This window comes from Cydia pomonella, chromosome 9 (genome assembly GCF_033807575.1).
Source record: "Cydia pomonella isolate Wapato2018A chromosome 9, ilCydPomo1, whole genome shotgun sequence".
NCBI lineage: Eukaryota > Metazoa > Arthropoda > Insecta > Lepidoptera > Tortricidae > Cydia > Cydia pomonella.
Window position 1 is genome coordinate 464,850 of NC_084711.1, and position 25,448 is coordinate 490,297.

General features: G+C 36.6%; 1 protein-coding gene and 1 long non-coding RNA gene across 2 annotated transcripts in view; one reads left to right on the top strand and one right to left on the bottom strand.

The window, feature by feature from the left end:
- The window catches only part of LOC133521030 (mucin-2-like), an 88,874-nt gene that overhangs the window by 7,890 nt on the left and 55,536 nt on the right, over positions 1 to 25,448 (bottom strand). The window lies entirely within an intron of this gene.
- LOC133521029 (uncharacterized) lies at positions 20,014 to 24,617 on the top strand. Its single transcript, XR_009799855.1, has 2 exons — positions 20,014 to 21,621; positions 23,088 to 24,617. It is a non-coding gene; the product is annotated as an uncharacterized LOC133521029 (long non-coding RNA).

Genomic DNA, 25,448 nt, shown 5'->3' on the forward strand with positions numbered 1-25,448 from the left:
TTTTACACTCACAAGTTAACGTCTAGATATAACTGGTATTAAGCCGCTCATACGAGCTAATGATCATATATAACTCTTTCAACCCTTTGTTCACAATACAGATATATTGCAATTCAATACTTATATTTCATTCAATAACATGAATAGTAATACTTTACCACTCTGCTTAGTAAACATTCATATTATTCCATAAAAGTACAATGATCAATTACAATGATATACTCCCAAGTTATCGTCTACGGCATGTCTGTTTCAACTTTCAATACCGCGCAATAAAATTTCTAAAGATGTCTATGACCTTACGATTACTATAATAATAGCAAAAACAGCTGCAAGCTTCACGCGCATCGCAAATAATATTACAACAACACAAAGACCTTCAGCCTAGTTTCGATGTTTTATTGTATTGATTATATCAACAATTAACAGTGATTTTCCAGTTTTAACATTGGAACTTTTCATGTCATAAACTAGAAAGTACAAGTTCTAATGTTTAGCTCCTTAAAAGCGACCCACGCCCCGGGTCTAGGCCGAACGGTCCGAATCTAGGCCGAGACGTCCGACACTTAAATTTTCGATAGAAAACACACATGATCACCAATCACCCGACATAGAAAATGAAGTGTCGGACGGATCGGCCCGGACCCGGACCGCGTAAGACTCACGCTTTTGATGTAGGTAAGTAATTATTATATTTACACAATGTTTTTGGTTCTATGACTATGAAGTTTAAGATTCATTGTGCCAACGAACGGGGTGGTATTGAGCAAATAATTGGGATTAGTCCTTAAACCAACAAGCTATAATTCATAGAGGCACAAGGTATACGTTATGTTGAGTGCTCGGTAATTTTTATTTAAAGAGCTAGGTTTAGCACTTGGTTCAGACACTATGAATTCAAAAGTATACCTTTTGATTTGAAAACAGTACCGGCTATATTATATGTCATGGTAACGAGTGACGACCACTGGCCCCGCGACAACAAATGTCATCAAAAATTGATCTCTATTCTCGCAAATTACCTTGCCGAAGCAATAAATTGAATTAATGTAAATTAAATCAACTATCACAAGTTATTAAAGCCCCAACACGTCTAGAATGATTGAACAGCTTACCGTAATTCTAACCTCAGTCGCGTTTATCGGCAATTTGTCAAATCGCTTGAAAGTGTCGGCGCAAACCACACTAAGCATAAATGTAGAAGTAACTTATTTAAAACATCATCCTATTATCTACCTTATGTGATTAGAAGAAGGTATAGTTCTGAATGAGTGTTTTCATGTAGTTAGTGCAGATTATGCATAGTGGAGGAATCGCTCGCGCAATGCGAATGCGCGTTCGTTATGTCATCGGCGCACGCGCCGGCGCCCGCCGCGCGCCCCGAATTTCAGTCAGCGGTGTTGCATTACATGCTAATGCAGTGCGGGAGCGTACCTTAAACTGTAGCTTACGGACACTATTATTTTAAGACTTCTGAAAATGGTAGGAAGGTGATTAAAATCTGATGGCAAAGGATTTACTGTTAATGAAATAAATATACACTGAAAAAATACTGAATGTAGTTTTTCTTTACAATATTTTTAGTCTTGTAATAAATCACCAATTTAGACGTTGTAAAACACGTTGATAAAATTTCTTTGATTAACAGAGGTTACTATATAGTAGTAACTAATAAGACAAATAGACTGACCGCAACTGATTCTGGTGTGCTACCAACCGCTTTACATGCACTTGGTATGCCAACAATAAACCACCTACTTTATTTGCAAATTACGCGCCGTACAAAGTAAAAGTAAAGTACCGCCGAAACTCGAGCCTTGGATCCCCGCGCTTGGCATTGTTGATGAACAGTAAATAACTTTACATAAATTAACGTTACATTTCATAACTTCACTAAGTTTATCAAAGCATGCCGACTTACAACTTAGCTATAGCCGCTTAGTCAAGCATAATTTTTAGTACTATGAAGAATACTGATAAAATTTTACATCATTATACTATTTATTGATGATTAAATTAAATTCAAACGTTAATTAAATTGTTTTAAATCCAGATCCAGATCGTTATTCAGATTCTGGTAATTTTATATGCATTGATTTGGATTGCATAAGCTATCCTCCTGTACTTGAAACATTTTGGTGAAGAAGTAAATATATTATTGAATTGACGTAACGACGTTTATAATAAAATTGTGTCTAACTCTAAGCATAGACTAAGTTCCTGCTCTCACATCCGCAAATTATGACAGGGGAGCATAATAAAGCTATTAATAGAATGGTCATGTTATGAAAGTAGATGATAAGTAGATAGACATTAAGCACTTGTACCGACACATAGTACCTATCACTGTTTCTATGTATAAGCAGACACAACGCGTTTTTTAATTTCCCATTTTAACGCACCATGCTAATTGCCATCTCCCTAAGTAAGCGTTTGAAAGCGAAACGGTATTCATTCATCAAAAATCACGGACGAGAAAAAAACAGGAAATTTGCCAGCAACATCAATCAGGGTGGAACAAAGATAGCTCCCTGGGGAACCCCGATGCGCGTGTCATCGTGATAAGTGCTTATTACTTTGTTTAAACCCAAATTCTTAGAAAAGAATCATATATAAATAAATATTATTAAAACATTTTTTTCACAAATTGTCCTACTCCTACAGTAAGTAAGTAAAGCTGAATAAGGCGTGTGCGTTTGAACTAAGCGAACATGGACGCGAAATTTGAAACCCTTCACACTTATAAAAGCCTGATTTTTTATATGTAGACTTGCATACTTAAGAACCGGGCCATCTTACGCGCAATAACCTTAAGCGATGGTAATAAATTTTTTACTATACAAGTGCGCGAAGTCCCAGCATTTCCTTATTTTATCGGAAAATATGACTCCACAAAAGCCCACAAACAACGAGCGAACCCTTCGGGAGCAAAAACACTTGGGTTTTTATCAAAAGAATTAGCAGTTGCCCCGAAGCGGAGCGAGAAAGGAAAAATATTCTTTTGAGGTTGTCAAAAATGTTACATTTTATAACAACTTATACAAACTGTAAAAACGAGGGTTCTAAACTGATTGGTTTTTTTATGCCATTATTCTCCAAACAGTACCCCTAGTGTAAATAAATTCAATTTTGAAACGTGACGTACGCGTTTGCGTTTAATCTCATTTTGTATAGGATTTTGAGTTTCCAAAACGTCCCGCTTGGCGCGCTCTTTCTAAATCCAATACAAAATGAGACTAAACGCAAACGCGTACGTCACGTTTCGAAATCGAATTTATTTGCACTAGGGGTACTGCCACATTATGTTAATCTTTGCTTCTTGCCCGAAAAAGTTATAATCAAATTTAATAGTACCTATGTGTATCCTATTTATCTCTTTTACCTAAATACACAATGATAAATAAACTTTACATTTAAAATATTTTTATTTTCTCTGACTAATAAGTAGTAAATTTTTGAGTCTATTAGAAACATTGCCAGAAAGTATGTATCTAAGTAAGATATTAATTAAATACAAACGAATCCCTAAGTACCCTGCCTAAGGTTCTTCAAAAGAAACAAGCAGCCACATCTCAGCAAAAGCGGCCCATATATTGAAAACGTAATATTCCTTTATTGCAAGTTATCCCAAAGGACCAAAGCGAGCACTTTGGCTCGATGCTCAACAACGATGAATATTTACGAGGCTCTTGGGAGCAAACTTGGATTTTACATATCAACACCAGGTTGAGATTGTTTTTATAATTGATAGTAAGTATGTAGTTGTACAAAGTAAATCGGAGAGATAAAGAAAATATCAAAGTGCAGATGAAAGAGAGGTAACGTTCGGATGATAACTGCAGCTAATTCCTGTTGCGACTATTACTGAGCGTTGTATCTGTCAATTTCCTTGATAAAATTATTGACGGATTGAAGATGATAATCGCGCGAGTATGCAGCGACGAACGTCACTTATTTTATCACGGAAATTGGTAGATGCAGCGGCGATAACGCCGTAGTAGTAATCGTAAATTAACGTTTCATTTCGAGCCATATAACTTGAATGTAATGTTAAAAGACGCTATCCGCAGTTAGTTCTAATTTTTATCACCTTATGCACTGGGATCGCTTTACTTACCCCCACCATGCACTTCGCACGTAGCCAATTAGTAGCCTATCTATTAGATTAAGGCCACTTAATAAGGCCTTCATTACATACTTCTAACTTTATTAAGATAGATTGAGCTTATCTAGATAAAACATGGTTTACTTGACGACTTAGATAGTCAGTTTACTAAACATTTTGTATAGACCATTTTTCTAGTATAGTTTGATCTCCGGATCTATACAAAATATAAGTAGTTAAAGGCCAGACTTGTATTGGTTTAATAATAGTCGGTAAGTCATTATAAACAAGGCTAAAGTGCATCTACGTCTTTGAAGATAGCACAGCGCTAAGTAATTACTTGTATAAAATAGACCTACTCGTTAAGATTCTAAATAAATATATAAATAGGTATGTAAAGCCTGAAAAGATTCTATTTAGTCCAGAGATAGAGACAGCTTACATATGGCAATAATGTACAGAAATCTTTCTTGCTATTTTTATGTATTAAAATCATTTATAGGGAGTATTACTGCAATGTTCTGCCGTCAGAAAGCAGGACTAGCACATATTGTAAACCATAGAGTAACTTATACATACTATGCCTTAAACAGTTTTTGAGAAGTTTTCACTATAACATTGATGCATCAAGGCGGTTTATTTACAGAGGCCTACCGCGAAACGCGAAAATCGAAATATCGATATCCGCCTCTTTATCGCTCGAATATGCCAGAGTGATAGGGACTCAGATAAATTGCTAAATCTTTACTTCTTGTTTATATCGGTGACGTTCCATGACTTTAATACTCGTAATACTACAAATTCGTAACATGGCCAGGCCAAATAGAATCTTGTACAGTCGAGTTCATAAATATATGAGCCAATCCAAGGCTTCAAAAAGAAATGAGCATAGAAAAGTAAATATGCATCTGAACAGATTAACCAATCAAAAATATGTACACATATCACCTGTCATATTAATCTGAGCAAGTATATTTATGAACTCGACTGTACTTAAGGGTTTATGTACCTACGTAGGTTCCTTTTATAAGGAGGAAAGGATTTTTTGCTTCAATATATTAGAAAGTTGAATCATAAGGGTTTTATGAGTCTTATTTTACCTTAATGGGCTTTTATTGTTTCCATTTACATTTATTTCTCCTGACGTTTCGAACGAGATGTTATTTTGTTAGACGCAGGAAGACCGACGGGTTTTTGCGAGTAAATTATAAGTAACGAACTAAATTTTGAACGTAATAATTGCAATAAAAAGGAGGAAATTTTAATAAGGACAAGTTGTACCAGCTTATAGTTCAGGAAAAGCAAGACAGGAATATTGTCGGGGGAAACAGACTACCTTGAGTAACTTTCAAATCATGCTATCAGTTTCCTAAGGCTGATGTTTTAAATGTGAAAACTGTATTGTATTATGCCGAACTGAGAAAGTATATAGATATCACATGAAATATTCACACCTGCAGAATTTAATTTAACAATTTTTTGTTTACCTCTGGAGTACTAAATAAATTTACCTGAAGTTCATTCGTTCTAATAAAAAGTTTAAATTAATATGCTAATGAATTTATCGCCAAATTTCCTCCCAAATTGCATATTCACTCGACTCCTCACGAGATGGCAGTTAAAATTAATATTCACATCAAAGAACTGAGACCAATAAAAAAAAGGCGAAGGACTTAGCGAGGATTATAAACAGCCCGAGGAGTAAATACTTAAGAGGTTCTCGGTTTCAGACCTCGGACAAAGGGGATTGCTAAATTAGAGGCCCTTTTGCACCTTAAATTAACAGGGGACGGATAATACCTAGTGATGTGCAGGTGCCATCAATTTTCGTTTTCGAGAATAAGTTATACGAATTTGATACAAGCTCTTATTATTACTGACTGTACTTTTCTTTCAACAGACAACTGATACTCATCGAAACAACTCTAACAAACCCACAATTAGCTTGTGTTGTTTTTCACAGATTTCCTATGGACACCTCCTGTGCCCATCGTCAGATCAGCTCGATAGTACCATGATATTGCATTGTCATCCAACTGACAAGTATGTGTAATTTCAGCTCAATAGAATGATGAAAAGTGGGTCTAATCTAATATAGTTTGCAAGATTTGACCCGAACATACTTATTACAAACATTGAAAGTTAAACAAAAGCTTGTAAAAAAATATCTTTCAATGTTTAACAAGTAGTCGTTATGTTTTGAGTTGTAGACTTTATTTTTAATCATATTTACGGCCCGAAGAATGAGATACGATAACGATAAGTTCTGGTTTAGATAAGTTCTCATTTAGATATCATTTGTATGTCGTATAATTGACAGAAGCAGCTCGATTCGGGCAACCAATGTCACTTTGACGTTAGAAATATCGTAGATAGATCTTATTGGGATCACAGCGGAATCAAAATAAACGTCAATTTTGACATGTCGTTTAAAGATCTTTCCAAAATCTTAAACGTGTCTTAATCATTCTTCGAATCGGGCCGTTAAACTGTAAAAACGTGTACAACGTTATTTGTAATAAAAGATTGTATACTCGTATTTTAATTATTTGTTGCTTGTAGCTCATTAGCTAATGTCTATTGACAGGAAAGTTTTCTAAAACCAAAAGGCTTATTTTACAGACATGTAACCATACAATAAGCGTTGTATCATTAACAGCTGCCTCGGAGCTCCATTCATTATTATTAAATTAGGAATAACACACTAGAACAGTCCGGGTTCAGGCCGAGGCTTCCGACACTTCGTTTACTATGACGGGTGATCGGTGATGCTTTCTGTATAAACCTGAAGTGATGCTTTGGCCGGGCCATTCTAGAGTGATACTTTATTCCCTTGAATATTTTCTAGCATTCCAGTGAACAGCACAACACTAACAAAGTAGCCAAACACTCGTGGCTTTATCTAAGTTTACTTCTCTGTAACTAGCCTAGTTCAGACATTTCTGCTTCAGTTAAGTATACTATCTATGTATTTAAGTATTTTCTAGTACCCGCAACACAAGCCTTATTGAACTTAATGTGGGTCTAGCGTAAGTTTGTCCTATAACATTTATTTACTTATTTAAAATAAGTTATTTAAAATAAAAAAAAATTATACAAGCCATAAAGGCTGACTGTACTTTTCTTTCAACAGGCAACTACTATTCGCTGAGACAATTCTAACAAACCCAAACACATTTAAGCTACTTTGTTATATCACAGAGTTCCCGACCACCCCCTGTCTGTCATCAGAACAGCTCGATGGTAGCATAATATTGCATTGTTACCTAACTTCATATATGCCAATTTTGAGCTTCATCAGAAACCGGGAAGCGGGTAAATTTAACTAGCAAGTTTTTTTTTTATACTACGTCGGTGGCAAACAAGCACACGGCCCGCCTGATGATAAGCAGTCTCAGTAGCCTATGTACGCCTGCAACTCCAGAGGAGTCACATGCGCGTTGCCGACCCTAAACCCGCCCCCCTCGATGAGCTCTGGCAACCTTAGTCACCGGCAGGAACACAACACTATGAGTAGGGTCTAGTGTTATTTGGCTGCTGTTTTCTGTAAGGTGGAGATACTTTCCCAGTTGGGCTCTGCTCTAGATCTGGAATGACATCCACTGGCTGTGCCCTACCACACAAAGCCAGATGACATTCACAATGCCCATACCTCTCTTTTGAAGATTTGACCCGTACAGACATACAGTTAAATAAAAGCTTGTACAAACTATATATTCTTCAGAACGATAAGAATTTTGTCGATCCAGTTAGATATGTACATATGTAATATACTGTATTTCTAATATTATTATACCTCCTTTAAAAGCAAGGCTCGGAACCGGTTTTTTCTTCAAACAAAAAATACCGGTATTATTACGTTCTTTTTCGTTCTTTGGTTTATTATTTCATTTTTAATAGGACTATCTAATAATGCGAAGTTGTTTCCTAAATACATGATCCTGTCCTACGTAAAGAGTATAAAATAATTAAAAATATTGTGCTATTTCGGGATTTAAAAATAAACGTACCGGTTCCGAGCCCTGTTTAAAAGTCGCCTAAATTTTAAAAGAACTCGTAAAAGAGGTTCATTTGACTGGTGACCAGTCAAAAGCATTGCTTTTACATTTCTAAAACTGTTATTCCTAATACTGTATTATTTCTACTAAGGTTGGCTTTTCTTTACGAATGTTTGTCGACCCATGGCCTAAAGTATGTTTCTACATTTTCAATATGTCTATTTAAAATAATTTCGTTTGACTAATTAAATATTTCTCAAAATATATAAAAAAAAAAATTTTTTGTTAGCCCGTTATAGTGTGCCACTGCTGGGCGAGGGCTTCTCGCCGTGATCTCCACAGCTCCCGAAGGTTACTGATGAAGGTGTATAATTCATCCCACCATCTCCGTCTTAGCCTACCACGTCCGCGCTTAACTTGCGGCATCTATTTGAAAAACGTTAGTGTAAAGAAATCGATTTCCTTGTTCCTGTACTAAAACCTGGAAAAACTGGTTGTTATAATCTTTTAGACCTGTATATTATAGGTACGTTTAGTATAAATACTGACATCCGGGAAGTTTATACTACAAGTAACTGTAAACTACAAATGAGTTTATAAATAAATTGCATCAACGCTGTGAGATTAAACGATGAATCAAGACTGACAAGATAACTCTAGGTACTCATAACAAAGACAGTCTGATAATAAAAACAACCAATTGCCATAGAAAACTGCGAAAATCGTTAACTAGCCCCACTTAGTGGCTTGTTGTTTGTGCACTTCAAAGTTGCAGAGGGTTTTTATGAAGCACTTCGCCTTCCTATCTCTGCAATTGTATTAGGTTTAACTTCAGATTTCAGAAGGCCAATTAAAATTTACAAATTAGTGTAAATTATTTCACTTAGACATCATCCTCCCTTAAATCTCTTTCGTATTCAATTTCAAAATTGGTTATTCAAAGATATATTAAAATAATTAGTTGTAATTAGCAATTATAATTATTAAATTATATGTATATTGATGTTAGTGCATCAGCGTTGTGACTTGCGACACTGTGTCTACTGAAATAAACGGAATAGAAAGATCAACAAATGAAGATATTGCTTGTCCTTACTACGCATGTGTCTCTTACTTAAGATAAGTAATCAACGACACCTCACCTCACATTGTTTCACATAATTGTCGTTTACACGTTGAAACGAGGAATTACCATAATTAAGGTATAACCCTAGATCAACAGACGACATACACATTCGTGGCTAGTTATTAAAATCAAAATACGCCTGTCAATCTATCTGCGAGGGGCCTTGTAATATAAACCTACCTTTTTTAGGGTTCCGTAGTCAACTAGGAACCCTTATAGTTTCGCCATGTCCGTCTGTCTGTCTGTCGGTCTCTCTGTCTGTCTGTCCGAGGCTTTGCTCCGTGGACGTTAATGCTAGAAAGCTGAAATTTGTCGTGGATATATAAATCAATAAAGCCGACAAAGTTGTACAATAAAATCTAAAAATTTTTTTTTTTTTGGTACCTCCCCTACGTAAAGTGGGGGTGAAAAATTATTTTTGCTTCATTCCTACAGCGTGGGATATCGTTGGAAAGGTGTTTCAAAAATAATAGGGGTCTTCAACAAACATTTCTTGATAAAGTGAATATATTCGGAGATAATTGCTCCGAAAGAAAAAAATGTGTCCCCCCCCCCTCTAACTTTTGAACCATAGGTCCAAAAAATATGAAAAAAATCTTGAAAGTAGAGCTTAAGAAAGACATTAAATGAAAACTATAGCGGATATGATCAGTTTAGCTGTTTTTAAGTTATCGCAAAAAGTTTCCCCTTCATAGTAAAAAGACGTACACCCACAGTTCATCCCTTGGTTAACAATCTACCATACTTTAAGCTCCAGTTTAGCTTATTGTGACGGAAGATTTGACTATATATTCACCCGTAAATTATTAACTAAATAAATATACTGTATACAATAACCAATTTGAAATAAAAACGCACTGTCAAATAGCACCGCTGAGTCCGCTGACCTACTTGAACTGCAAGGCTCTCCTGTCTTACGAATTCGGTCGAATTTATGCTAAACATTTGAACCTTTCGCTAAATAAGCCGATAAATATGTGTGCATACAGTCAAAGAATTTCATTTCCGTACCATGGCGTACCTTGTCACAGTGACAGTCAATATGAAAGTCACTACGGACCTCATACTATTGTCACTGTGACAACTGACAACATACGAAGAGGTGCAGAAATTAAATTTCTTAACCGTACCATACCGTAACCATATTTGCTGCTGACTATACATAGTCTGATAGTAGAGCTGAGCACGCATGATGGGAAACGTGACTGAATGCGGGAAACCAGTTTCATTGATAACACTGGTTTGATAAATCGCGTGACATAGGTAAACGGAGTGCACCTATAGAAAAAAAAGTACAGTAATCCTCCTCGTATAAAAGTTTGTCGCCTTTGTTATAAATTAAACAAATACAGTCAATTGAAACATACATTATGCTTATGAGTACAGTTTCCCCAGATTGCTAAACCAAACCTTAAAATAAAATTGACATATCCATTATACATATACAGAATTAATATTGCTTGAATGGAAACAGTTGAACTGACTGTCAATAATAAATAAATATACACCTACACACATAGAATGCGTGCATACTTTTATTGAGATAATAAATAAAATAAAATATCATTTATTTCAGGCTTCTTATCTAGCCCATAACACAATGAGACAAACAGATAACTACACAATGGCATAAGTACTATATACATTAAAATAAAAGCAAATTAAAATACAATAAAAATAATAATTAAAAATGAATAGCTAATGTTGCCGTATTGTATTTCTAACTGTTCTGGTTGCTTTTATTAGTATGGAATACAAATTTAATTATATTTCTCTAGATTTATTTTCATTTCAACTAACATGATATAACTGTTAAAGATGGGATACCACGCATATTTATTTTGCTCAGTTCCCGATATTTCGTCAATGCTACAAACGATATTTTTACAATAATTCTTAGCTATGGATAACTTACAAAAACTTACTTACTCAGTCTCATTTAGGTCGCTGAGCCAACGGAGTAAGCAAGCATTAAGTACTTAAGTGATAACTTGCAAAAGAACTGTACATTATAAATAACATGTTTTCAATTTCAGCACGTATCAGTCATATAACCTTAACCATATAACTATTTTCAGCCACATGGCAACACCCGCATGTCCCCATGTTTAGTTATTCGGCCCTACGCGATCGATAGCCATAACCACGCCTGTGTTGCCTCTGTGTAATGTGTCCCCGGCGGGCCCTTGCCAATATTTACCTTAACCTCTAGAGACCCATGGTCCTAAACTAGTACAAATTACCTCCAACGTTTAGATCATTATTAAATGGAACAGAGTTGCTTTTGTTTTGGTTCGTTAGATTTTAGAACGAAAGAAATTCTATTCTATTTTCGAACACCATTGATTCAAATTTGAGTGCCATTTTTCTTGTATGGTGGACCGCTAGAGCCGTGTTTGCTGATATGCGAAGCCGCTTTGCAAAAATATCTTAAATCTAGGTTCAGTCCAGGATTTAAGTAGTCCACGTAGAAGTTGCTCAATCTTAACTCAGTATTTAAAATACTGTGCAACTTTTCCTCAATCCCTTATAATTTTTATTTCATGTAAATTACAATAAGAGTATAATTACATACTTTATTATCTAAATCTTTATTTTTAGTGATTCACTTAGAAAAGAGCGTATTTTTTTCGCGATTTCGGCGTTGGTCCCCTTGCTTGCTCAGTATGACCTAAATGTTAACGGGTTTGAGTAATTGCTTTACTTTCAGATAAATACTGTATATATTAAAAGAGATTAGACTACGTTACGTACTTATACGTTTGCAACAATCCAATAAAAAAAGTTACAAGTAGCCGCGAAATTCTGTAGGAAACATTCTTGTAAATAAAGTATGTTCTTCGGGTCGAGTGACTCCGTCAAAGTGTACTCTTTATTGTATAACTTGTGTTATTTTAACTCCACCTGACCCTTCTGTCAGAGTAGATTTATATCAAGTAGTCTATCCTAATACAAAGGATCATACGCAGCTAAGCGAAAAAAACAAGTGACGGTACGGGCACAGCCGGATTAGCCTGGATTACTGTCACACCCCAGATCAAGTACTTATGCGTTTTATAGTAGTATGGAACCTGTAAATTATGTTTGGCACTCTTACTAACTAACAAATATGGTTGCTATCTTTTATAAAACGCGATCCAAGTTGGGCTGTTTAAAAGATGTGCTGGAGCGAAAACATGTAGAAATATTCGAGTGTGAAAGAGCCCTCGCTTTCATGTGCAATAGAAATGCATCCAAGATTTAAATATTAAACGTGCATTCGTAAATGTTTCGAGATAGGCTGCTCTGTCTTTGTGTCTTAAAACAAATTCTATGTGAATACATTCAGGGGCAAAGGCTTTACTCCACATCCCTATTCGAGTTCTGGAATAAGTTATAAGTATGCATAACCCATCAAGAAACCGCCTTCATAGTAGGAAGCGGTGCCTGTAATGGGCGAAACGTGTCAACGGGCTCTATTCGCTATCTCCATCTTGGAACACAACGCGACGGAGCGGTGTTCACATTTTCATGTCTCCTAGTTTTGTTATTTTCTATTTGTCTTTTAGGTACATTTGTTAGGAACAAAAAATAACAATAGGTATACATTATAAATTAAATATATATACAATAAACAAACAAATAGTTAACAACAGTCTATTATAAAACATAAAAAATGAACTAATCAATATAAATGCTCCCGAGGTGAACTTCATGAGTTATGCCCTGAATGCTGGCAGGCGGGCTTGTGCACAAATTACGCAAGGTTCGATGGGGGAGAGGGGGGTCACGAAAAAATCACTACAGATCACGTTGGGGGAGGGTGGATATAAGGAGATCTCACGTGTATTTTTCTACAGTGAACGAAACTAAGAAAAAATATCTATTTTATGAAACTTTGGAGCACGTAAGTATTATAAATATACACCACGTTCATAACGCAAATAGAAAAATAAACATGATGTATGTACTATACTATACAGTACTGTTTATCTCAAAAATAGGTCGAATCAAAAAATTCAAAAAAATACACGTGAGGTTATGTGGGGGACCCCCGTCCAAACAGCCAAGAACCTCACTAACTATCACGAAGTCAAAAAGTAACAGATAAAACCTCGCTTGATTTGTGCACAAGCCCTTACTTCCTTAGATGGCCAGGCTTATTCTCTGACCGAATTAGCTGACAGCCGTCTGGCTTGAGATTTAATGCATTTTCTATTTTATACATTTCATATCTCAACAAATTACTCAGTACAGTGATTAGCGGTAGGGCGCGCACGCTGTCTAAACTAGGTACCGTAAATATGTAGTTTTAGTAAATTAGTCTTAGTTTTAGTTATTCTAAATGTTGTAATCGAGGGTGGACAGAAAAATAACGCTGTGAAAGTAAGTCTAGATTATTTTGTTTAACATTCTAACCGACCAAAATGAATAGTTGAGTCAGAGGGTAAACTAGGCCTTATTGACATTAGTCCAGTTTCCTCACAATGTTTTCCTTCACCAAAAAGCGACTGGTAAATATCAAATCATATTTCGTACATAAGTTCCGAAAAAATCATTGGTACGAGCCGGGGTTTGAACCCGCGACCTCCGGATTGCAAGTCGGACGCTCTTACCGCTAGGCCACCAGCATTTTTATATCCGCGACTCATATATTCCAAGAAAACGAAAATAAGGTCACTGGAACTTCGTCCTAGACCTAATTTACGGCCCAGGGGTATAGCAACTTTATAGCCAAGAGTTTAAGAGTTATAGTCGGTCAAAAAGCAAAGGACCTACCGCGAACACCAAAGTTCGGATATGGCGAGCATCTTTCTCCGTCTCTTTAGTTAAGCCTTAATTTGAGTAAAAAGAGAAAGATGTCCGCAATTTGCGAACTTCGGTGTTCGCGGTAGGCCCGCAGTACAGTTGGCATGTCACGTATGCCGCTCCCTAGAGGTGTCTGCCTTAATAATGTAGGTATACGTGAGTTTATGTTATCTTATAGGAGTCCTTTGGGATAACGTGTGGGATATTTAAGAGGTTGGTTTAATAGCCTCTATTTATTAGTTTATTTGAAAATTAACATAGTGGCGTACTAGGACTGTTTAGCTGAAAACCGGGCCGAAGTGGCTGTCAACAGAAAACGAAATATCGGACGCCTCGGCCCGGACATGGACCGTTCTAGTACGAGTTACCCATTTGAGCTGGTCTGACTACGAATCCAGACAGGGACATTTATTTGCATGACGAAAAAAATTAAGATGTTTTCTATACATTTTTACTTACCTAACTTAGATATAAATTTGCTCAACATGTTTCGATACATTATAAGAAGTTTACAGCAAAACCAAGCAACATGTCGAGCTAAATGTACCTTAATTAAGTTAATTTAAAAATGGTATAAATACCTACATATTCGCGAGTACAGTTATAAATTACAATGGTGGTAAATTTATATACGATTTCACTATAGTTTGCACAAAAATAAAACATAATGGAAACAAAGTATCTATGGGTTTAATTTTAATAGGTATACATATTCTAGTCTACTTAATCAGTTCGAGTGTTTCTTGTTGTAGACAGCAAAGACGGAATCTAAAGCAAAGTCTTTAGAAGGTAATGCGGCCATCTGGAGTCCACACGAGGCCAAATGTAGGCTAATGTTGGAACGTATCCAAAATAAATTTATTAGGTTTATATATTTAAAATTATACGGAGTATACCCCTTTTATCCTTTAATGTATCCTACATTGTTCATGTTAGGAATGGTAGGATACGAGTACAATAAACTAGAAGTTAGAATATCAAAGTTAGAATATTAAAGTTAGAATATTCATATATATTTAAGTTGTTACGAGGCAAGTTGTGCAACCCTGGAGTCCTGGCAAAGGTGCGTTTGAACGTACCGGATCGGTATGTGTGGCGACGGCGGCGGCCGAGCCTGCTGGCCGAGTAGTATAGTCAAGTTAAGAAAAAGTATGGAAGTAAGTCGTGTAGTCGTGCTTTTTTTGGATTTGTTAGATGGCGCAACTAGATTGTTTCCCCCGAGTTGCACCGTTTCTATTATGTACGGAAGACCGTTACATTTTAGGTATAAACTATAAAGTGCCGTAATTTTGGAGTAAATTAAAAGCTATTAGGTTCAAGCTAAGTAATGTATAGAGAACACCTTGGTGCATAGTATATCTTAATTAAAAAGATGTGCAATGTATGATACCCTAAAAAAATTTTTTTTTTCGATTGCGGCTCGAGGATAAGTCAGTCGGTTGGTGCAATCTCAAGTTAAGCTTTTTAAAGCATTATAAACATTCAGTTAACTTTGCACGCCTGGGCAAATTATGGAACATGTATTTTTAATTATTTTGTACATTGTGCTTCGGGGGAAATTAAGAGAGACGTGAAAATTTTAAAAACGGTACTTATCTAAAGACACTACATTTGCACTAAATAAAAAATAGATTTTTTTTACCGGAAGTTTGTCAAAAAGTAAATAGAATTAATCGCAACGAACTGCAAGCGAAGGTGGTTGGCAGCACGTGGCGCGGGGCGCGCGGGGCGGGAAGATAGCGCAGCGCGCAGCTAGGGTTTGCAATATCCGACAATTTTTCGGATCCGGATACATAGAAATAGGATATCAAGAACGACTGTCAAACTTCAAAAGTGCGACCAAAAATGAAATGCAAGTTTGTGCGTAAATTGACTATGTGAGATCAAAAATAGTGATGTCATGTTACAACATATTAATAATCTATGTTTGACTGCTTTATCGACTACTTATTCAAATGTGTTTGATTGTATAAAAAAATGTTATACGAGTAGGTATGAAGTCGCTTCCCTTATGGTCATATAGGGCCCAAAAGGTGCCTATGAAACCAGCATCATATTTTAGTATGTTGTTAAGCATGTTATTCTGACTAAAAAACCATCGGGAGACAGTTTCTAACGTGGTTAAGTCACCAGTTATGACGTCATCAAAATGGCCGGTGCCGTGTTCAGAATATTGCGTTTATCACAGCAAGTATATCACATGTAAGCTTGTGTGGGGTGTCATAAAAAGCAAAATTAAATGCGCTACAATATCGTTTATACATTTGACCTTGTAAATACCATAATTTGCGAGAAATTTTAAGTTTTATTTAAATTTTCCCGAAAAAAAACCGTTTTTTGTTTTCATCAACTTTACTAGTAACTTTACAGGAAGACATTGTATGAAGATATGAATGCTACATTAATAAGCTATAAAATTCCATTAAAATTTTGAAAATCGGTTTATAAACAAGCAAATTACACTATTTTTGTTCCATACCGGATGACACCACCAAGAGTCGGATGGCTGTTTCAATACAATTTGCAAGGCAAATGATGTTTAAGTAAAGGTAACTTGCTGAACGATATTTATAGTAAAGTAATATTTTCGATAAAAGTATTATTATCAAAATTAAGAATACTGAGATCGTTTTATTGTAATTTACTCCGGATCTAGCTAATTAAAGTTACACACTAATTAAACAAAAATATTTTTTTTTTACGTATTATTTTGTCCCAGAGCATGCACCTTCGCATGCGCAAAGCATAGTGTATTTAAATCCGTGTTTTACTCCCCCACACCCTGTACAGCGTTCTTTGCACTTGCAACACAATAGCTCCTTGCAGAGGTGTACGCTGGTCCATCATTTTTTTTTCGCCAAGCCTAGTTGCAAGAATCTAGCATTTGTGGGTCGCTATTCAGGTAAATTGGTCCCAATTTGGGTCTGTTAAGCCCTTTTTATATGCTGTAGGAGAGCATCCTGTTGAAGGAATATACTCGATCGCTCTGGTTTTTCCTAAACAAGATCCTCCTCGCAGTATTTACATTACCTATTTGTGTCCCTACTGGGAAGTTATATGTAGGGTTTGCAATTAGAATATTGTGATATTCTAATTATTCGAATATCCACCAAAATAAATATCCGAATAAACTGATTTAGATAATAATAATAATAAATAATAATAATAAATATTATAGGACATTAGTACACAAATTGACTAAGTCCCACAGTAAGCTCAATAAGGCTTGTGTTGAGGGTACTTAGACAACGATATATATAATATATAAATATTTATGAATACTTAAATACAAAGAAAACACCCATGACTCAGGAACAAATATCCATGCTCATCACACGAATAAATGCCCTTACCAGGATTTGAACCCGGGACCATCGGCTTCGTAGGCAGGGTCACTACCCACTGGGCCAAACTGGTCGTCAAATAACGTCAAATAACGATAACACAGAAATAACGTTTTTAACTATGTTTTAATACAATGATATCACCCCAATTAATTTTAAATGATTACTTGATTACTATAATAGCTAACATAATGTTATCTCTAAAACCGTACTTAATAAGGAGGGTTTATATCTGGATTAGCTGGTGCATAGTTGGAAATACATCCAATGCCTCACCTCGTGTTCATTCGTCATGAAATACTAACTATGAAAGCAATACTTACTTACTTCACTGGATCGGTGACCCAAAAAGAATCTTGGCCTTTGATACAAGAACAACGTCACTCTGCTCTATTCTGCACCACTCCACGCTAGTTGGATACTCCGAGGGCGTTTTAGGGCTACATCGCTCCTGCGGTATATCTTTTCACAGCCCAATTCTCTCCCGTCCACTCCAAGTGACCAAGCCTGCGAAGTCGTGCCGCTATAATCTCGCTAATTATATTGGGTGCCGCAACTAGCTACTCTAGCTCCCTATTTTTCCTACGCTTTCATCTTCTCTATCTTCATCTCTGATAGGTCCCAGAATATTCCGCCAGAATTTCGTCTTCTTCACTAAGAACTTGTTCTTTTTTTTCTGATTCAGAGTCCAAGTGTAATACTTACCGATGTCATTCATCAAAATCTAATTATTGTCTTATAGACTTGAATCATGGACAGTCTACTGATCAGCTTGGACACTAGAACTCGGCGAAGCGCTGCTGAGCATCCTAGGGCATTTTGGATTCGAACATCTATCTCCTCTTCCCGATTACTTTAGGTAGGTCTTTTCTTTTCGATCTGCGGTGGCAGCATGGTTCTATTTTTATCACTTGTCACTATGCCCTTCATGACAAATGATAAAGAGCCGACCATCTTAGCCCTATTCATTTGGAGATATTCTAGTGGTTGATTATCAGACCAATTTTCTCTCCTTCCTACTCTACTATCCTAGCCTTGGCCTCCAGGTCGCTTTTGTTTTGAGCCTATAGCCCCAAGTCATCAGGATATCCAATGATCTAATGTTTGCATTAAGCAACATTCGCATTCATTGTATAAAGTTACTGCGTGACACCTGTATGTACCTATCAAAATTGATGTGCTGTTAGTATTTGAATTGATTAAATATATGAAAATACTATATTTAAATGATAAAATGGTATGAAAGTATTCATAAATTTCATTAGAAAATTGTTCCGGTTATAGGTCAATAACCATATTTAACGGATCCGTAATATCCGGATCTTATGACCCGATATCCGGATATTTCGGATATCCGGATCTCAAACCCTACGCGCAGCGATTGTTCCGAGACAGTTTGTTTGACACTTTTGACGGGCAACGAGCACAAATCTTTCTTCTGGCATTAAAACGGAACTATTGTTTTAAACAATCATTGAGTGAACTAAGTAGCCTAACGTTTTCGTAATTATATGGAAAAACGCGATTTTTCGAATTTAACAAACATTGAGCGTACCTGTATTTAATTTGTTGACTGTCTGTCTGCATACTCAGAAACACTACTATTTTTGCAGTACATGCCACTACTCGTGCCTCAAGAGCCGTGCTTCGTCGGTGCATCTACGCGCGTTCCTTCTCTTGCCACTAATCACGCGCTTGTCGCTTTTGTGTATTTATTGCTCTACGTTTTTGGTACTTGATTACAAAACTGCATGTTCCGTATAAAAATGCCAATTTTTTATGGGGTGCGAATGTAAACAAAATCAAATGAATATGATTGCATCAATTTCCAATAGTATTAAAATTTCCCCCGAAGTACAACGACAGTAAAACATGAAAAACTACTTTCCGGGTGTCGCACCATGGTGCGAATTTGACATTGGATTTAGATATTTTTTCTAATTATTTACTCAATTTGCACCGAGTACATTACTTTCCCCAGACCCGCAATGGCCAAAATAGATTTTTTTTAATGTTGTTTTTTTTTTACCTGTTCCGTAGCTTAAATTAACATAAATAAGACGTGCGAATTTAGATATAAGTGTTGTAAAACGTACGCCAAATTACACCGAGTACACCTTTTTTCTCTTCTTAGTTATAACCATTACATTATTTTCAGCCGATTTCACCCCTTTCCGGGGGGGTGAATTTAGTAACGATTGTATAAAGTTCGATTTTTAGCCCATACAAAACAATCCGTAGTGATTTTATTAGTCCTTAGAATTAGTTCCTGACTTTAGTGAAATTTGAGTTAATTTGACCGTACTAGAGCCGCGCGCTCGAACGCAACTCCTTCGCCAGGCCCCCTTTACGTGCGCTATTCGGACACTTAATCGAGTAGCGATCGAGTTAGATTTGTTTCTTTGTTGTTTGAGCGAATTCACAAGGGCCATGCTATATGTATTGTGTTACTGTCAGTGCCGGATTAAGACATTTTGATGCCCTAAGCATTTTTAGACCATGGTGCCCCCTCAACCCCTCATCAAGATTACATTGAATTTTCTTGGTAAATTGAGTGACGTTTATTGCCGCATTACTGCTGAGAATAGAATTTTCAATCCAACACATCATTTTATCACGGAAATTGACAGTATTGCAGCAGTAATATTCCAACAGTATGTAAGGTCAAGTGTTAGCAAATTGAAGATCGTGCTTCGCATAAGGCCGGAGGCGAGCCAACCAATGTCCAAGTGTGAGAAGACATAAAAGGCATAGGCCGTACTCCGCACAGGGTTTTGCAACCTCTACAGCTTTCCTGCGAAGCTCATTCATGTGAGGGCAAAGGCAGAGCTTCAGTAGGAGCTTCTTGTTCTGACAAGAACCAATGGCCGCAAGTGTCTAAAATAGCAAATTATTGTTTACGAAAACGGGACTTAATAGGGTAAGTTTTAAAATTACCACTGACCCGACGTTTCAAAAACGGCGTTTTCCCCATGGTCTCGGAGAAGACTGTGTAAAGTCGACATCATTATCTTGACGTTGGAGGTAATTTTAGAACTTAATCAAACGCGATTAAGTCCCGTTTTCTTAAATAATAATGTGTCACAATTAGGCCCATAAAATTAGATTTTTTCGAATTTGGTCCTAAAAATGCGTGTAATCCGAGTTTGCTCCATTCCAGGAGGTATGCATAAATGTTTCCTCTTTTTCAGTTTTTTTTGCTTGAAAATCGAAAATGGTACGTCCGGCGGAAAATTTGTTCTAATTATGATTAAAACTGATATCTGAGGATCCAAAATGTAATTTAATTATGTTCTTGCAATAAAACATATTGATTTATTGAAGGTACCCTAATATGTATTCCTAGTCTAAATTGTATAAAAAGGTCGACATTTTTTTATTTTTGGTAAAATCATGTTAAAAATCCAAAAACGCCTTCTTACCAGTGTATAATCCACGAACTGTCCTATGTCCTTCAAAATCAAGTGGTTTCGAAAGGAAAAAAATATCTCCAAAGGATCCCAAAATGTATGCATACCCCCCGGGATGGAGCAAACTTGGATTACACGCATTTAGAATGAAATGAAAGTATCAAAACATTTTCCAGCTTTCTGGGAATTAGTTCCTCAAAACGCTATTTTTGGATCTAATTTGATTGGCCTAAATCGTGAAAGTTTAAATCAGTGTTTTTAAAGACAAAGTCTAAGGCTGAGCTTTTCATAAGGCTGAACGCGCGGAGCGTTCGATCGGCGCTTACGGATGAGGCATGGATGAGGCCAAAGGTCGAGATGGAAGAAAGCATTTGAATTTGACCACTGGCGAGGTATGAATGGCTGAACGTCCAGAGCGTCCGATCGCGGTGGGTTATCATACAATACAACTGATGGCGAGGTGTGAGCAAGGCAGAAGGCCCAGCTTCGAGAGAGGACAGCTTAGATTTGGATCCATGTTAAGTGAAAGTAAGGCAGTTTGCACAAAGTAGAAGGCCTAGCGTCGCATAAGACCTAACGCCGAACTGCAATAGAGTGGCTTGAAATCGAACCTATGTAATCACGGTTCTCCTACTGCTCGGCCTTTGGCTTAAGTGGAAACCGAAACTTAATAAGTTGCTTTTGGTTTTGTGCTTTCGCGGGGCCCTTTATAACAGTTTGACAATTAGGTCGCAGGATCGTGGTTCTGCAGCAACTCGGCCAGGCCGACACATCTGGCGTGCAAGAGAACAAAATTCGCTACAAAATCGGTAATCTACGTCGAGAAAATCGGTTGGCCACAAGCCCGACGGTAAGATATTTTGGCTATGAGCTTTGAGGGCCTCCGCGAAGGGTTGGAGATGTGCTTACGTGCCCTCACTCTATTACGACCCTTTCGTTATTAGATGGGTACTTGCACACGTCAAAGTCGACAAAAAGTTTCGTGTACATAAGTACTACGACTGCGATGCAGTGCAGCCTGCGCGTTTTTTTCCTACGATTTTGGTGCCCCCCTAAACGTGGTGCCCTAAGCAAGTGCTTATTTTGCTTAATGGTTAATCCGGCACTGGTTACTGTAGTTTGTAATAATTTATTTACTATATACCTATGTAATTCTTTTCTTTTGTGTGTCAAATTCCATACTGTCGAATTAGAATAGCCTGTAACGATGGTTGTGTGTGTGTAATAAATAAAAAAAATAAAAAAGTTTAACGCCGTAACCTTACAAGTCGGGATATATTTATTATATTAAGAACTTGATACTTAATAAGAGAAACGGAATAAACACAAGGTGTAAAAAATACTTTGTGGGGTCCGTTTTAAGGCATATTTGGTATCGTGTTTTGGATCAGGAAAAAGTAGGAGAAAAAATTTTTTGAAGCGATTTTTTTTTTGCCCGAACGTCGTTTACTTATAATGTATTGTACACAGAAATAACCTTTTTCTAAAACGTGTTCGATCCCTATTTAACCATCATAATATTTATAATTATTTTAATGTATCCCCAACATAATTAAACATAAATATTAATTATACTTTATGAAAAAAAAAGTATTCCATGGTTACATTCACATAAAACAAAGACTTAAAAACAGTGACGGTTTACATAATTAATTAATTAATAGGTAATTATAGTGTAGATGCCTCTTAAGATGAGACTTTTATCCGTGAACAGACAATACAAGCTATAATGTCTGACGCAATGGGCTCTCAGTGTTATGAGAGGACAAAAAGTGCATAGTAGCGATTGCACTGGCATGCACCTGCGAAGGAATTCCAAGGGGTCGCCAACCCACTCCGAGGCAGCGTGGTCACTTTTTTACTTTAGCACTTTTTTGTTCTAATATGTATGTACTTTTACATTCTTAATAATAAATTATGGTCAACATTTAATGCATAATATATGCCAGCGAACAAAGGCTTTTAGTTTAGTCTAATTACTATTGACTACTCCTTACATTCCCTACTAGTTTATTGTATTCATATGTGACTGCGGCCGGCAAAACATCCCACTTTGTCGCTTGCCATAAGGACGAGATTTGCTTGTATCTTTATACGAATAACCTGTCAAGGTGTCCTTATGGCAAGCGACAAAGTGGGACGTTTTGCCGGCCGCGGTAACATATATAATTATATGCATATTGTTTGTCATTGTTTTGGAAGTCTTAATAGTATACAAATCTGATCTTCTTGGCACTCGTTAATATCCTTATTATCACATGTGATTTTGTAGTGCTTAATAAATGTATTATATGTCATTTTCATGTTCTCTTTTAGGTCCTAATAATACAATACAATACAAATACTATTTATTGCACACCTCAATACAGAAACAGTACAAATAATACAACACATAAAGAAGAGGCAAACAACAGGCGAAGAGACAGGAGAACAAACAACAAAACAGGAAAACAGGAGGAGGAGGAAGGGGTAAATAATTTGGCACGTTTAATGCTATAGTTGACTCAGGCTTCCAAAAGTATCTTAAATGTTTTTTTATAGGATAATATACCTACAATTTACACATACATTAGTAATTTTTCCCCCTTCCAATGATTAGCTATTTCAATCTTATTTTAAGGCAGTACAGGTTATTTTCCTACAAAAACTGCATATAAAGACCAATAATTATTTAGTTTAACCTAAAAGGTATTTATTTGACACTTAATCATTGTTGTTGACATAGATGGTATTCGTTATTGAACAACATCAATATGACAATAATGTGCGAAAAGTATGCCGTATGTAGGTATGTATGCCGACGGATAGGGGCCATTCCTGAGATGCGCGGTCATCGGCCGCGCTGCGTATGTAGCTGTCTTATTAATATTTATTTATGTATAATATTGTATAATTATAATTTTTTTTTCCATTTTACTCTAACTGACCCTGCACCAAGTAGATCTACGATTTAGCTCATAGTTGACTGGTAGAGAATGCCTTCTGGCATTAAGTCTACCATTTGTACTCTTTATATATTGTGCAATAAAGTTGAAATAAATAGATATTAACTGTAATATTTCAAAAGCCTTCCTTAGTTTAGGACGAGATCGATTTACCCCTAGTATTTTAACTAGAAACTTACATAAGAAAATATATTGAGATATAAAATCATAAGGGATCAATTACGGAATTTAGGTAAAATGTAATTTGTACAAGTATTTGGTACTTTTTTTTTACTCAAACAGTATCCTCGGCATAATCCGATTTGTATACTTTTTTTTTATAGAATCGTACATTTTACTGCAGCATTGCGGTGTGAAAGGGATCTTAACTTAATCATCTCAGTAGATTTTTTACCGAAGAGCAAATTCCCCATGTCGGTTTCTAAATTATCAAACATAGTCCTTAACACGGCAAATGAATCATGGATACCAGCCTCTCAAATTAACTAGGTATTAATATTAAATTATGACCGGCTACGTACATCCCGGCGACGGCTAGCTGAGGACGAATGCTAAAAATTTCAAACTAGGACCCATTACACCGGGGTAATGATGAATGCCTCTTGAATTAAACTAAGAGCCAGTAATAGTAAAGTCTGACCGGCTACGTACGTCCCCGCGTCCGGACTGAGTCACGCGAGGAATGCCGTCCGGCCGCTCGCCCCGCCCGCGCCGCGGCTAGCTGAGGACCAGTGCCAAAAAGGTCAGCCCGCTAGGACCCACTAGCCAGAAAAAAAGGATGGGTTTAGACGTCGCTTAGATACCTAACACCAGTACCTTTAACATAAGGGTAAGTAATATAACGAACTACCAAATAATATTAGCCTAAATACGGTTTGAAAAATATACCAATGAATAATTTTTTAAATTTAAATAATAAACTTCCGCAAGACTCACGCATATGAATGTTTCAAACTTACGGGTAACTAACATAATTCAAGTTCACTCGACATGTTTTATCGGTTTCTTGTCCCGGTCCTGAACTAATCTCATCCAGAAGTAACCCGCAATCTTCCGAATGTCGATGTCGTCTACCCAACCAGCCAACGGACGCCAGGCGCCCGAAAACGGCCACCATTCCGTTAATATATTGCTCCACAATATATTAACATCTCATAAACACATAACATAAACATCTCCTAGCTCTATTTTAACCTTATTATCGGCGCAAGATTAAGGGCCACATGCACCATCCAGAATTAACCATTAACTCGGGGTTAACCTGTTTAACCCGGAGTTACTAGTACAATTTAACCCCGAGTGGCTAACCCTGGATGACGCAAGTCACCCTAAGTAAAATACTGTGTTTTTCTCAAGACTGCTATTACGTAACACTGAATAACTCCAGCTCGACAACAGACTCGCCTTTCAAAAGATAGTCTAGACGACGTAATTGCTTTTCTTAGGCATTATCAAATATTCAGTGACATAAAAGGAGGATAATAAGTGTATGACTTTGACTTGCCCTGAAGTGGCCGGATCAACTTTTTACATCTCCGGCGATACCAAAAATTTCTCTGGAGTTACCAAGAAATCATATTTCCTAAAATTTGCTTAGCGGCCTAGGCATTTGTCGCGTAAACAGAGGGCGCTGGTTCGATTCCAGGTCGACGTTGGAGGTCTTGATCATTTTTTAGTTCATATATGACATTTATTTCAGTTTATAGTTTAAGTAGTATATAGTGTGTCTACT